This window comes from Mixophyes fleayi, chromosome 10, assembly GCF_038048845.1.
Source record: "Mixophyes fleayi isolate aMixFle1 chromosome 10, aMixFle1.hap1, whole genome shotgun sequence".
NCBI lineage: Eukaryota > Metazoa > Chordata > Amphibia > Anura > Limnodynastidae > Mixophyes > Mixophyes fleayi.
Genome location: NC_134411.1, coordinates 52,371,373 through 52,382,395, shown reverse-complemented (window position 1 = coordinate 52,382,395; position 11,023 = coordinate 52,371,373).

Here is an 11,023-nt window from a genome sequence, read left to right as displayed (position 1 = left end):
ATATTCTATAGACACTGCTGCTAAATATCACTTTTTGCAACCAAAAAAAATAGTGTTTCACACTGGGGAATATGGGACACCCCAAAGCACTTGTGGTGCAAAATATTCTATAGACACTGCTGCTAAATATGACATTTTGCAGCCTAAAAAAATAGTGTTTCACACTGGGGAATATGGGACACCCCAAAGCACTTGTAGTCCAAAATATTGTATAGATACTGCTGCTAAATATTACTTTTTGCAGCTAGAAAAGAAAAATTAGTGTTTCACACTGGGGAATATGGGACACCCCAAAGCACTTGTAGTGCAAAATATTCTATAGACACTGCTGCTAAATATGACTTTTTGCAGCCAAAAAAAAATAGTGTTTCACACTGGGGAATATGGGACACCCCAAAGCACTTGTAGTGCAAAATATTGTATAGATACTGCTGCTAGATAAGACTTTTTGCAGCCAGATAAATTAGTGTTTCACACTGGGGAATATTGGACACCCCAAAGCACTTGTAGTGCAAAATATTCTATAGACACTGCTGCTAAATATGACTTTTGCAGCCAAAAAAAATAGTGTTTAACACTGAGGAATATGGGACACCCCAAAGCACTTGTAGTGCAAAATATTCTATAGATACTGCTGCTAAATATGACTTTTTACAGCCAAAAAAAACAGTGTTTTACACTGGGGAACATGCAACACCCCAAAGCACTTGTAGTGCAAAATATTGTATAGATACTGCTGCTAAATATGACTTTTTGCAGCCAAAAAAATTTGTGTTTCACATTGGGGAATATGGGACACTCCAAAGCACTTGTAGTGCAAAATATTGTATAGATACTGCTGCTAAATATGACCTTTTGCAGCCAGAAAATTAGTGTTTCACACTGGGGAATATGGGACACCCCAAAGCACTTGTAGTGGAAAATATTCTATAGACACTGCTGCTAAATATGACTTTTTGCAGCCAAAAAAAAATAGTGTTTCACACTGGGGAATATGGGACACCCCAAAGCACTTGTGGTGCAAAATATTCTATAGACACTGCTGCTAAATATGACTTTTTGCAGCCTAAAAAAATAGTGTTTCACACTGGGGAATATGGGACACCCCAAAGCACTTGTAGTGCAAAATATTGTATAGATACTGCTGCTAAATATAACTTTTTGCAGCCAGAAAATTAGTGTTTCACACTGGGGAATATGGGACACCCCAAAGCACTTGTAGTGCAAAATATTGTTTCGATACTGCTGCTAAATATGACTTTTTGCAGCTAGAAAAATTTGTGTTTCACACTGGGGAATATGGGACACCCCAAAGCACTTGTAGTGCAAAATATTGTATAGATACTGCTGCTAGATATGACTTTTTGCAGCCAGAAAAATTAGTGTTTCACACTGGGGAATATTGTACACCCCAAAGCACTTGTAGTGCAAAATATTGAAAAAAATGCCTCCTCTATCCTCCTATCTTTCTGCTCTAACAATTGCTAATAGAATTGGTATCAGAATTGCAATAATAATTGAAAGAATAAGGTATACAATTATTGCTCTGCCCCTGCTCTAATACAGCCTGTGACCTAACCCTGCTCTCTCCATCTGTCAAATGGCGATGGATTGCTGTGGAGGCGGGTATTTATGCATTTCAAATATCGCGAGAACCGAGCCCCGAGATCCGACGATGTGACAATGGCGTTTTGCCTCGATTTCGATTAGATTTCGATTCGATTTCGATATCCTGCTTGGCTCGGTACTCGGATAGGCAAAGTTCGGGCGGGTTCAGATCTCGGGGAACCGAGCCCGCCCATCTCTACCTTTAACATGATTTGGTGCTATTGTAATAGCACAATATTTGACAATTGATTCTAGTAGTACACTATATTGCAAAGAGTGTCAATATTTTGCAAAAGTGGTAGATCTACCATTTATGACTACAGTGTATAGCTAGGTCTTTAGGACAACAAAAGGTTATTGTTAAATAATGATATGACACAAAATAGTCACCATGTGGTCTTGCACTTCTTTGCCTCTGTTGTAATCTGCACCACGTCCCTGATTGCCTGAATGCAAAGAACTCAAGGGTGCTCCCCGGCCATATAGCAACAAGGTCTCAAATTTGGAGAGAGGCATCTCATATACTCTGGACATTTATCGAGTGGAAATGCTTTCTATTCAAATAGTGTGATGATGAGGGGACACAGTGTGATAAATGAGTGGGCACAGTGTAATGAAGGAGAGGGCACATTATGATGATGAGGGGACACAGTGCGATGATGAGGGGACACATTGTGATGAAGGAGAGGGCAACTTGCAATGATAGAGGGGCAAAAGTGTGATGAAGGAGTGGGCACAGTGTAATAAGGAGAGGGCACAGTGTGATGATGAGGATACACAGTGTGATGAAGGAGGGGACACAGTGTGATGAAGAAGGTGGCACTGTGTGATGAAGGAAGGGATACAGTGTGATGAAGGAGGGGGCACAGTGTGATGATGGAGGGTTCACAGTGCGATGATGAGGGGACACAGTGTAATGAAGGAGGGGGCAACTTGTGATGATAGAGGGGCAAAAGTGTGATGAAGGAGGGGCAAGTGTAATGATGGAGGGACTAAAGTGTAAATTCACTAGTGTGGGGGAATATTAGGAGCAGGAACAGGTATAGAGAGGATCAAGGAGTAAAGGAGGAGTGTGAGAAGCAGGATGTAAGGCAAGGGGAAGGGCAGGTATGGAGGGAGAGAGGAAGATATGTGCAGTAAAGATAGGGGCACATAGGAACAGAGAAAGGAAACAGATAATGGTAAGATAAAGGGTAACAAGGAAGATATAAGAGAGATATTTTGGAAAGTTGTATTATAATTGTAAACAGACTGGCTTATACTGAGCAGCTAAGTGCTGAGGTTGCTATGGAAACACATGGTGAAGCAGAGGTCATTCATTCCAGAGAGTCTGTGAGGAGAAGAGATAGAGGCAGGAAGGAAAATCTGACAGGAAGAGGTGATGGAAGTCTGAGAGGTGTCACAGCAATAGGAGAAGCAGTGAGGTGTGTGTGGAAAGTAGAGTCTGCCTAAATGACTGAGTGTACAGAGGAAGAGAGGGATACCCAAGCTAGGAAAAGAGAAGCTGGGTGTAGATTTACATAGAGAGGTCTTGTAGCTGGATCAATACAGAAAATCCACTATCAAGTCGCCTGAGCAGCCTGAGGGAGATTACAGAGCAAGGTGAACCTATGTGCAGAGAGGGAGACTCCTGCTATTAGCAAATTGCGTGTGAGCAGAAAGGGAGCGAGAGAGAACATTTCACCACCCCTTTTGGTGTGCTAGAGAAAGGGGTGATACATAATATTATGGAGATATGAGGGAAAATGTAAGAACACAAAGGAAACAGGAGTGAGAGGTGGAGGGACAGAGAGAAAAGATAATTGGACACAGGAGAGGTGTGGGGAGACAGGGCGGATAACTTTGCATCATTTGTTATGTCTTATATTATACTATATAGTGTTAAAATGCATCTAAAATTAATTTCACTGAAATCATCATATCAAAAACCCAGACCTTCATTTCAAAGTGAAGGTCCATACCAGCACTTCAAACTGGTCAACTGGCTACTTTGACCACTAATCAAAATGATTTTAATTGGGAGATATCAGTAGGAGACCTGTATATTTTACCAGTTAATAGAAGAAAAAATATTTTAAAAAAAATAAATAAATGATTGGTAAATGTATGAGATTTTCTTTTCTTGTGGCAGTTTAAAGACATTGGGCCTGATTCATTAAGGAAAGGAAAGCAAAAAAAGGAGTAACTTTGCGCCTTGGCAAAAAGATGTTGCATTGGAGGGGAGAAAAATTTAAAATGTGGGGACGGATTTATAGTTGGGTTAGGGCATGTTCTAGATCAACTTTAAATTTAAAAAACATCCAATACATAAGTGGAATATAAAGTTACACAAGGACATTCAGAAGAAAAAAATCTATTCAATTAATGTAATTTATTAATAATATAGTCATTAATGGCAAAACATTAATAAATGAAAAAGGTTTTTTTTCACACCCCCCCCCATAAAATACATTTATTAGAATGTTATTATTGTCTACTGTACATAAAATGCATTTCTACAGATTGCAAACACATGTTCTAGCTTCCATACGCGACAGTCATCACTATTAATCGGCACTTACAGCAGACCTGTAGTTGGTGCAAGTGATATGACAAAAATAAACGTACCTTTAAGATGCCCACAGCATCAGTCGGACAATGCTATGTGTGCTGGATCTTGACATGCCCTTACTGTACATTAGACAAAATGGTGTATTGGTGTATTGAGACTCCAGAAAGCCAAGGAAGGCTTAGAAAGAGGATTCTGCGATATGTGGGGCCATACATTCATCTGCATCTTGTGAGCATAAACCCATTGGGGCGTGAAGTGGAAGGGGGAGCACGGGTGATTGGTGGTGACCCACGGACTGAGATACATATCCTCTCTCTCCCACTTTTAGACCACTGACATATGTGTTAGACAGTATTGCGCTATGAAAACCTTTTTATGTTTCAGTATGTATAACAGATGCTGAAGTTCACGTTCATACCACCGGTGACGTGATTTGAAGTGCGACTAGGGAAGCGCCTTTGTGTATGTATTAAACCATCTGTATTGTTTGTTCTATGTGAGAGTATCAAGTGGAACTCTAAATACATACTTAGGGCTGCAGTACCGAACGAAGCGCTAGACACACAGGCTGCATTTTGTCTAGATTGTGATTTTTCCACTTGGACTGTGTGTCCGGCTGCATTATGTTCGCACATAGGGACCGCCGTTCTGGCTTGACTATATATACATTCGATATGAATGATATGGGAGATGATGTGAGTGATGAGAATTATACTGACATTATGTACAAGCTTGAAAAGGTCCTAATGAAGGAAAACAGAATGTGGTGGGAGGTGGTAAGCCTTGAGAAATATGTGGCAGAGCAAATGATACCTAAGGGTTTAACTATCAACAAACAACCCTCTTTTGAAACTGCTACCACATCCTTTAAGGATGAGTGGAATTTTATTCTGAGAACTTGTTCATTTTCTTTGATTAATCTGATTCTTAGAGACCGAAGGAAAGATCTATCTAAGTTAGAGGAAGAAATTGAAATTCTCAATACTATGATACATCCCTTTAAAGATCAGGAGGAGTATAAGAGAATAGAAGGAATCATACAGAAAAGAATAGAGAAAGACAACAGGGAAACTGTCAATAGGAAAAAGAAAAAATTGATGAGGGATAGAAAACTGGCCACAGCTCCGGTAAAGGGAGATGAAGGAGATGCATTCCAACCATTTATAAAGGGATCTATATATCCACCTATGAAACAGAGGAGGTTTAGAAATATAGGGAATGAACGGAGCCCATTAAAGAAAAAAGATCAGAGTCCTAAAGAGATGTATAAATGTGATAGGACAGAAAATAGAGGACGAAATAGGGAAGAATATGATAATTTCTCTAACTTTTCTAAGAAAAGATTTAATCAAAAATTTGAGGAAAGAAAAGGTGGACCATATGCCAAATATTCCCCAATTAATAAATGGTATAGGAAACCATGGAGGACACAGACCCAAAATAGATTTGAAAATTTGGAAAGGGAGCATAAAGAAAGATCTTGTTCTCCCAGTGGTCTTCTTTCTCCCTCTTCGTCTTTTTTAGACCGAGGCGAGAGGGGAAGAAGAAGGAGATAGGCAAGACCAGTAGGAAGAAGGGATTGAAGAAAAGGAAGAAGAGGGGAAAAAAGGAGGGAAAGAACAGGCATAAAAGGAGGAGGAAGAAAGAGAGTATACCATCCCCTAAAACCACGAGGGAGGAAGGGACCAATATCTTCAATTTGAGTTCCCATACTCTAACTGAAGGAGAAGAATCACTGTTAAAAAAGGCCTTAAGTTCGCCCCCACTAGTGACATCAATCCTTTTGAAACTCATATAGACTTACAAAAGTTTGTAAGGAAATTGACTATTAAAAAGTTCTTTAAAATGAAGGAAAATGAAGGAGAAAAGGTGACCATAGAACAAAATGAGAAGATAAAGAAGTTTAAGAATAGATCTACTTTCTTCCCTCAACATATTAAAGGCAACTTTATAGAAACCTTTAATCAAATGGTAGTAAATGATATTAGGAAGTTAAGTACAAAGAAACCCGGGAAAAAAATTACATCCAATCTCACCTTTAAAGAAAGGCAGGCAATAAGAACTCTGTCGGATAACCACCAAATTGTCATCAAGCCCGTTGATAAGGGAGGGGGAGTAGTAGTGATGGATGTCGACAATTATATGAAAGAAGTCCAACTACAGCTGGACTCAGAGGGAACATATAAGAAACTGAGGAAAGATCCAACTGAACAAATTTGTAGGGATCTAGTCACCTTTATAGCCAAGTATAAGGATATAGGTGTCATAGATGATGATACAGCAAAATATATCTGTATAGAACATCCAAGAGTTCCAGTTATATATGTATTGCCCAAAATTCATAAAGACAGCAAGAACCCACCGGGGAGACCCATTGTCTCCGGGACGGGCTCTATCACTATCAATCTGTCAGAAGTGTTAGATAGCTACCTACAACCGATGGCCCAAAGCTCAAAGTCATACTTGAGAGATACAAAAGATTTCCTTAGAAACCTATCAGAGATCGTCTGGGATAGGGATTTTATCCTTGTCACGGCAGACGTAAAATCACTATACACCATCATTGCGCATAACCTTGGGGTTGAGGCAGTGAGGAGTGGCTTTGTGAATACCTCCTATGTAGATAGTCTCCAAGAATTTATTATAGATGGGATTGTTTTTGTGTTGACACACAACTACTTTAGATTCCAGGGGGAATACTATCTTCAGTGTGTGGGGACGGCCATGGGCACCAAGTTCGCTCCGAGTTACGCTAACATCTTTATGGCCCGGTGGGAGACGGAGAGTGTATGGCTGGGTCACGAATTCGGAGCGAGCTTGGTGTCCTGGTTCCGCTACATAGACGATATCTTTTTTATATGGAGGGGATCTGAACAGGAATTAAGTTTATTCCTTCAACATCTGAATTCCAATAAGTATGGTATCGAACTGACCTTCACATCAAGTAGGGTCAGTGTGAACTTTTTGGACATCACTGTGTATGTAGATGAGAGGGGCCTTCAAACCAAGACTTTTAACAAACCTACTGACACTATAAGCTATATTAACTACAATAACAATCATCATAGGACTTGGTTGAATGCCGTCCCATTGAGTCAAATGAAAAGAGTGAAGCGGAATTGCACTGAGAGTAACATCTTAGACACACAGGTAGAAGAAATGAAGCAGGCCTTCCATAGTAAAGGCTACAATATGGAATTACTAAATGTAGCAGAGGAAAATCTTAGAAAGACTGAAAGGGAAGAGCTTTTGACGCAAGGGAGAAAGCCCTGTCCTGACAATAATAATAAATATCAATGGGCATTCTTCTCTAATTATAGTAGTAACCATTTACAGGTCGAGAAGATCTTGACCAAACACTGGGGAATTCTTAAGAAAGATAGCACTATAGGCGATATGCTACCAGATAAAACCCATTGTATATACAGGAAAGCTCAGAACCTGAAAGACAAGATCGTTAGGAGCCATCTGCCGGAAACCATGGGAAGGCCAATTAGAACGAAAGGGTTCCATAGATGCGGTTTATGTGCAGCTTGCAAAACATGTAGAACATCTCTAAGTAAATATACGGATTTGGTACTTAATGGAAAAGAATATAGGATAAAATATTTCATAACCTGTCACACTAAAAATGCAGTGTACGCAGTACAATGTACTTGTGACAAAGTATATATAGGGAGAACAACCCGATCACTAAAAATAAGATGGAGAGAACATCTATATAACATAAAGAGAGGGTTAGAAACACATGCACTTTCAAACCATTTCAAACTGGCTCACTCAAGTTCGTGTGAACACATCAAAGGTTTCTGGGGACTCAAGATAGTTGAAGAGAACTGGAGGAACAGGGATACTCTAACTTCGAAATGGATCTACAATGTAGATACCATGATTCCAAAAGGGTTTAATGCGGACTTTGAGCTAAAATGGTTTCTTTAAGACTAGGGCTTTGATGCAGTCGCACATGTGTATGTCATATATATGGATATAGGATGGTATCCTTTATGAATTGGAAATGTGTGACAATTCTAATATAAGCATGTACGTATTGAAATCAAGCCCATAGAAGGGAGATATGATGGTGTTATACTCTTTTCTCTACATCCACCTGACAGTATGATATCTTGTACCATATATTTTCTTCATATCTGATATGGTTTCTGTTGGGAGGATATAGAAAGTTATGTGGAAAAGTTGGAGCAACTTTCTGGAGATTATGTATAGATGGTCGATGCCAGTTGTGTACAAATAGAGTCTTCATGAGAGAATATATGCCAGTATATGAGGGCTATATGTATGTTTAGATCATGACCATTATGGAAGAAATGACACTGACATATTCTCTTTCTCTTTTATATTGAGGAAAATCGACTCAACTCAATTTTTTGGGGGGAAATAAAATGCTTTAGTGACCATTTATGCATATAGAGGAGATAGTATACTGTTTGTATTAGATAGCGATACTCTGTATTAACATAAGGAGGGATACCGAAAGGTGGAAACCACCATACTTCCGTGGAGACGGAGGAGCCAATCATCGCTTGTGACTATTGAGTGAGAGGGCATATCGCTTTAAGAAACTAAACCTCGTTGTGATAATGAATAGGCTTCCGGAGAGATGGAGGAGCCAAGCCTCCTTCTGGATGCGCACAACAATTGGGTCTTCTAGCGGATGGACTTCCCTTTATAAAGCGATGGAATGATTTTAAATTGGAACCTTGAAAAAGACTTTTTAAGTTGAAACGCGTTGGTTTTATTTACGGACCCGACGGTACCTCATATCAGATGAAGTTGTGGTGAGCTTATGTGATTCACGATGTTCATGCCTGTTTTGATCTGCATTATGGTACGGGTCCTGTTTTTATTAAGCGAAAACATCTGTGTTTAGATGATTTTATTAAAAGGTGAAACACTAGATTGTTTCTTTCTTCTTGTATGACATTTGGAATATCTGAGGGAATACGTGCGTCTCGTGGCACACGTGAAGTGTCTCCCAGACGGGTGCATAGCAGTGGTGTATTGAGACTCCAGAAAGCCAAGGAAGGCTCAGAAAGAGGATTCTGCGAAATGTGGGGCCATACATTCATCTGCATCTTGTGAGCATAAACCCATTGGGGCGTGAAGTGGAAGGGGGAGCACGGGTGATTGGTGGTGACCCGCGGACTGAGATACATGTCCTCTCCCACTTTTAGACCACTGACATATGTGTTAGACAGTAATGCGCTATGAAAACCTTTTTATGTTTCAGTATGTATAACAGATGCTGAAGTTCACGTTCATACCACCGGTGACGTGATTTGAAGTGCGACTAGGGAAGCGCCTTTGTGTATGTATTAAACCATCTGTATTGTCCTTAATGTACATTGGCTACGTACATACGCCCTATCCCCTTCACGTTCTACTCTTAAAATCGCAGGCTGTAATAAGGGTACTTTGCGGTCCACGATGAATTAGTTGCTGCATTCTCAGGCGTAAGGTTTGTTTCAGGGCATGCGCACTGAGATTTTACGTAAATTATGGCACGTATCGGCATTTACACTCATTAATGAATCAGGCCTGGGGTAAATGTATCAAGCTGAGAGTTTTCCGACGGGTTTGAAAAGTGGAGATGTTGCCTATACAACCAATCAGATTCTAGCTATCGTTTTGTAGAATGTACTAAATAAATGTTAGTTAGAATCTGATTGGTTTTTCAAACCCGCCGGAAAACTCTCAGCTTGATACATTTACCCCCTAGAGTTTATAACGTCTGCTTTTGGTGAGAAGTCAAATACACAATGAAATCATTATTTATTTCTATTTTGGACACTCCTATTGGTATTCCTGGCTAATAATGTCTCAGGATCCTGCTTCAACACTTCAAACAGTGCTTTCTCAATTAATTGATCTTCCACAGCCTCTCACTATTAAATGTCTCTTAAGAGCTTTTAGCTGGAAAAAGAACATTGTCCTTGTTACAATTACTTCATGTGAGACGAAGTGGCCATATGGAATAGCTCTTAACGTATATCTTGCCGGTTATACCTTTTGATGTTAATAAAAGTGTTCAGCAGTGGTAATGTGGATGTTAAGCCACAACGCTTTTGTTTCTTAAACAGGTTTCTGTTTACTAGAGATGATAACAACAGATGCAGCTACTCACAGTTGCTTGTAGTACAGCAGGCAATCAACAGTTTACACAGTATGCAGTACAGGTCTCTGTATGCAGTACTATACTTGTATATGGTGGTACACTCTTATCTATGTAGATGCAGGTAGGCTGTTATACCCAGTGTCGGACTGGGGCATGAAGGGCCCACCGGGGGACTGCAACACTAGGGGCCCACCAGAGGGGGTGTGGCCAGCCATCATAGAGGCGTGACCAAACACTAGAGGGGGGAGTGGTCAGCCCATGAAGGACAGCTAGCACCATAGTGTAGTATGTACAGAATGCAGTGTGTGTATAATGAGTACACAGTGTTGACCTGTCCCTTAGATTGGGCAGAACAGTCACCAAAAATCAGGATTGTCCCACTAGACCAGGCTTGGCTAACCTGTGGCACTCCCGGTGTTGTGAAACTACAAGCCCCAGCATGCTTTGCCAATATATAGCAGCTTATTGCTGTAAGGGTATGCTGGGACTTGTAGTTTCACAACACCTGGAGTACCACAGGTTAGCCAAGCCTGCAGTAGACTCAGAACATTTGACAGACTGTCCTACCTGTTCTTGTTCCTTTTACCACCTGTGGCTGCTGGTTTCTTTAGTTGTGGCATGTCTGGATCCTGGAATGTTGAGGGCCCTATTTGAAAAAAATAATGGGTACATTTAGAAACGCCAACCATCCCTGCCATTAAATCAACAGCACCCACATTTAATAATTAGGC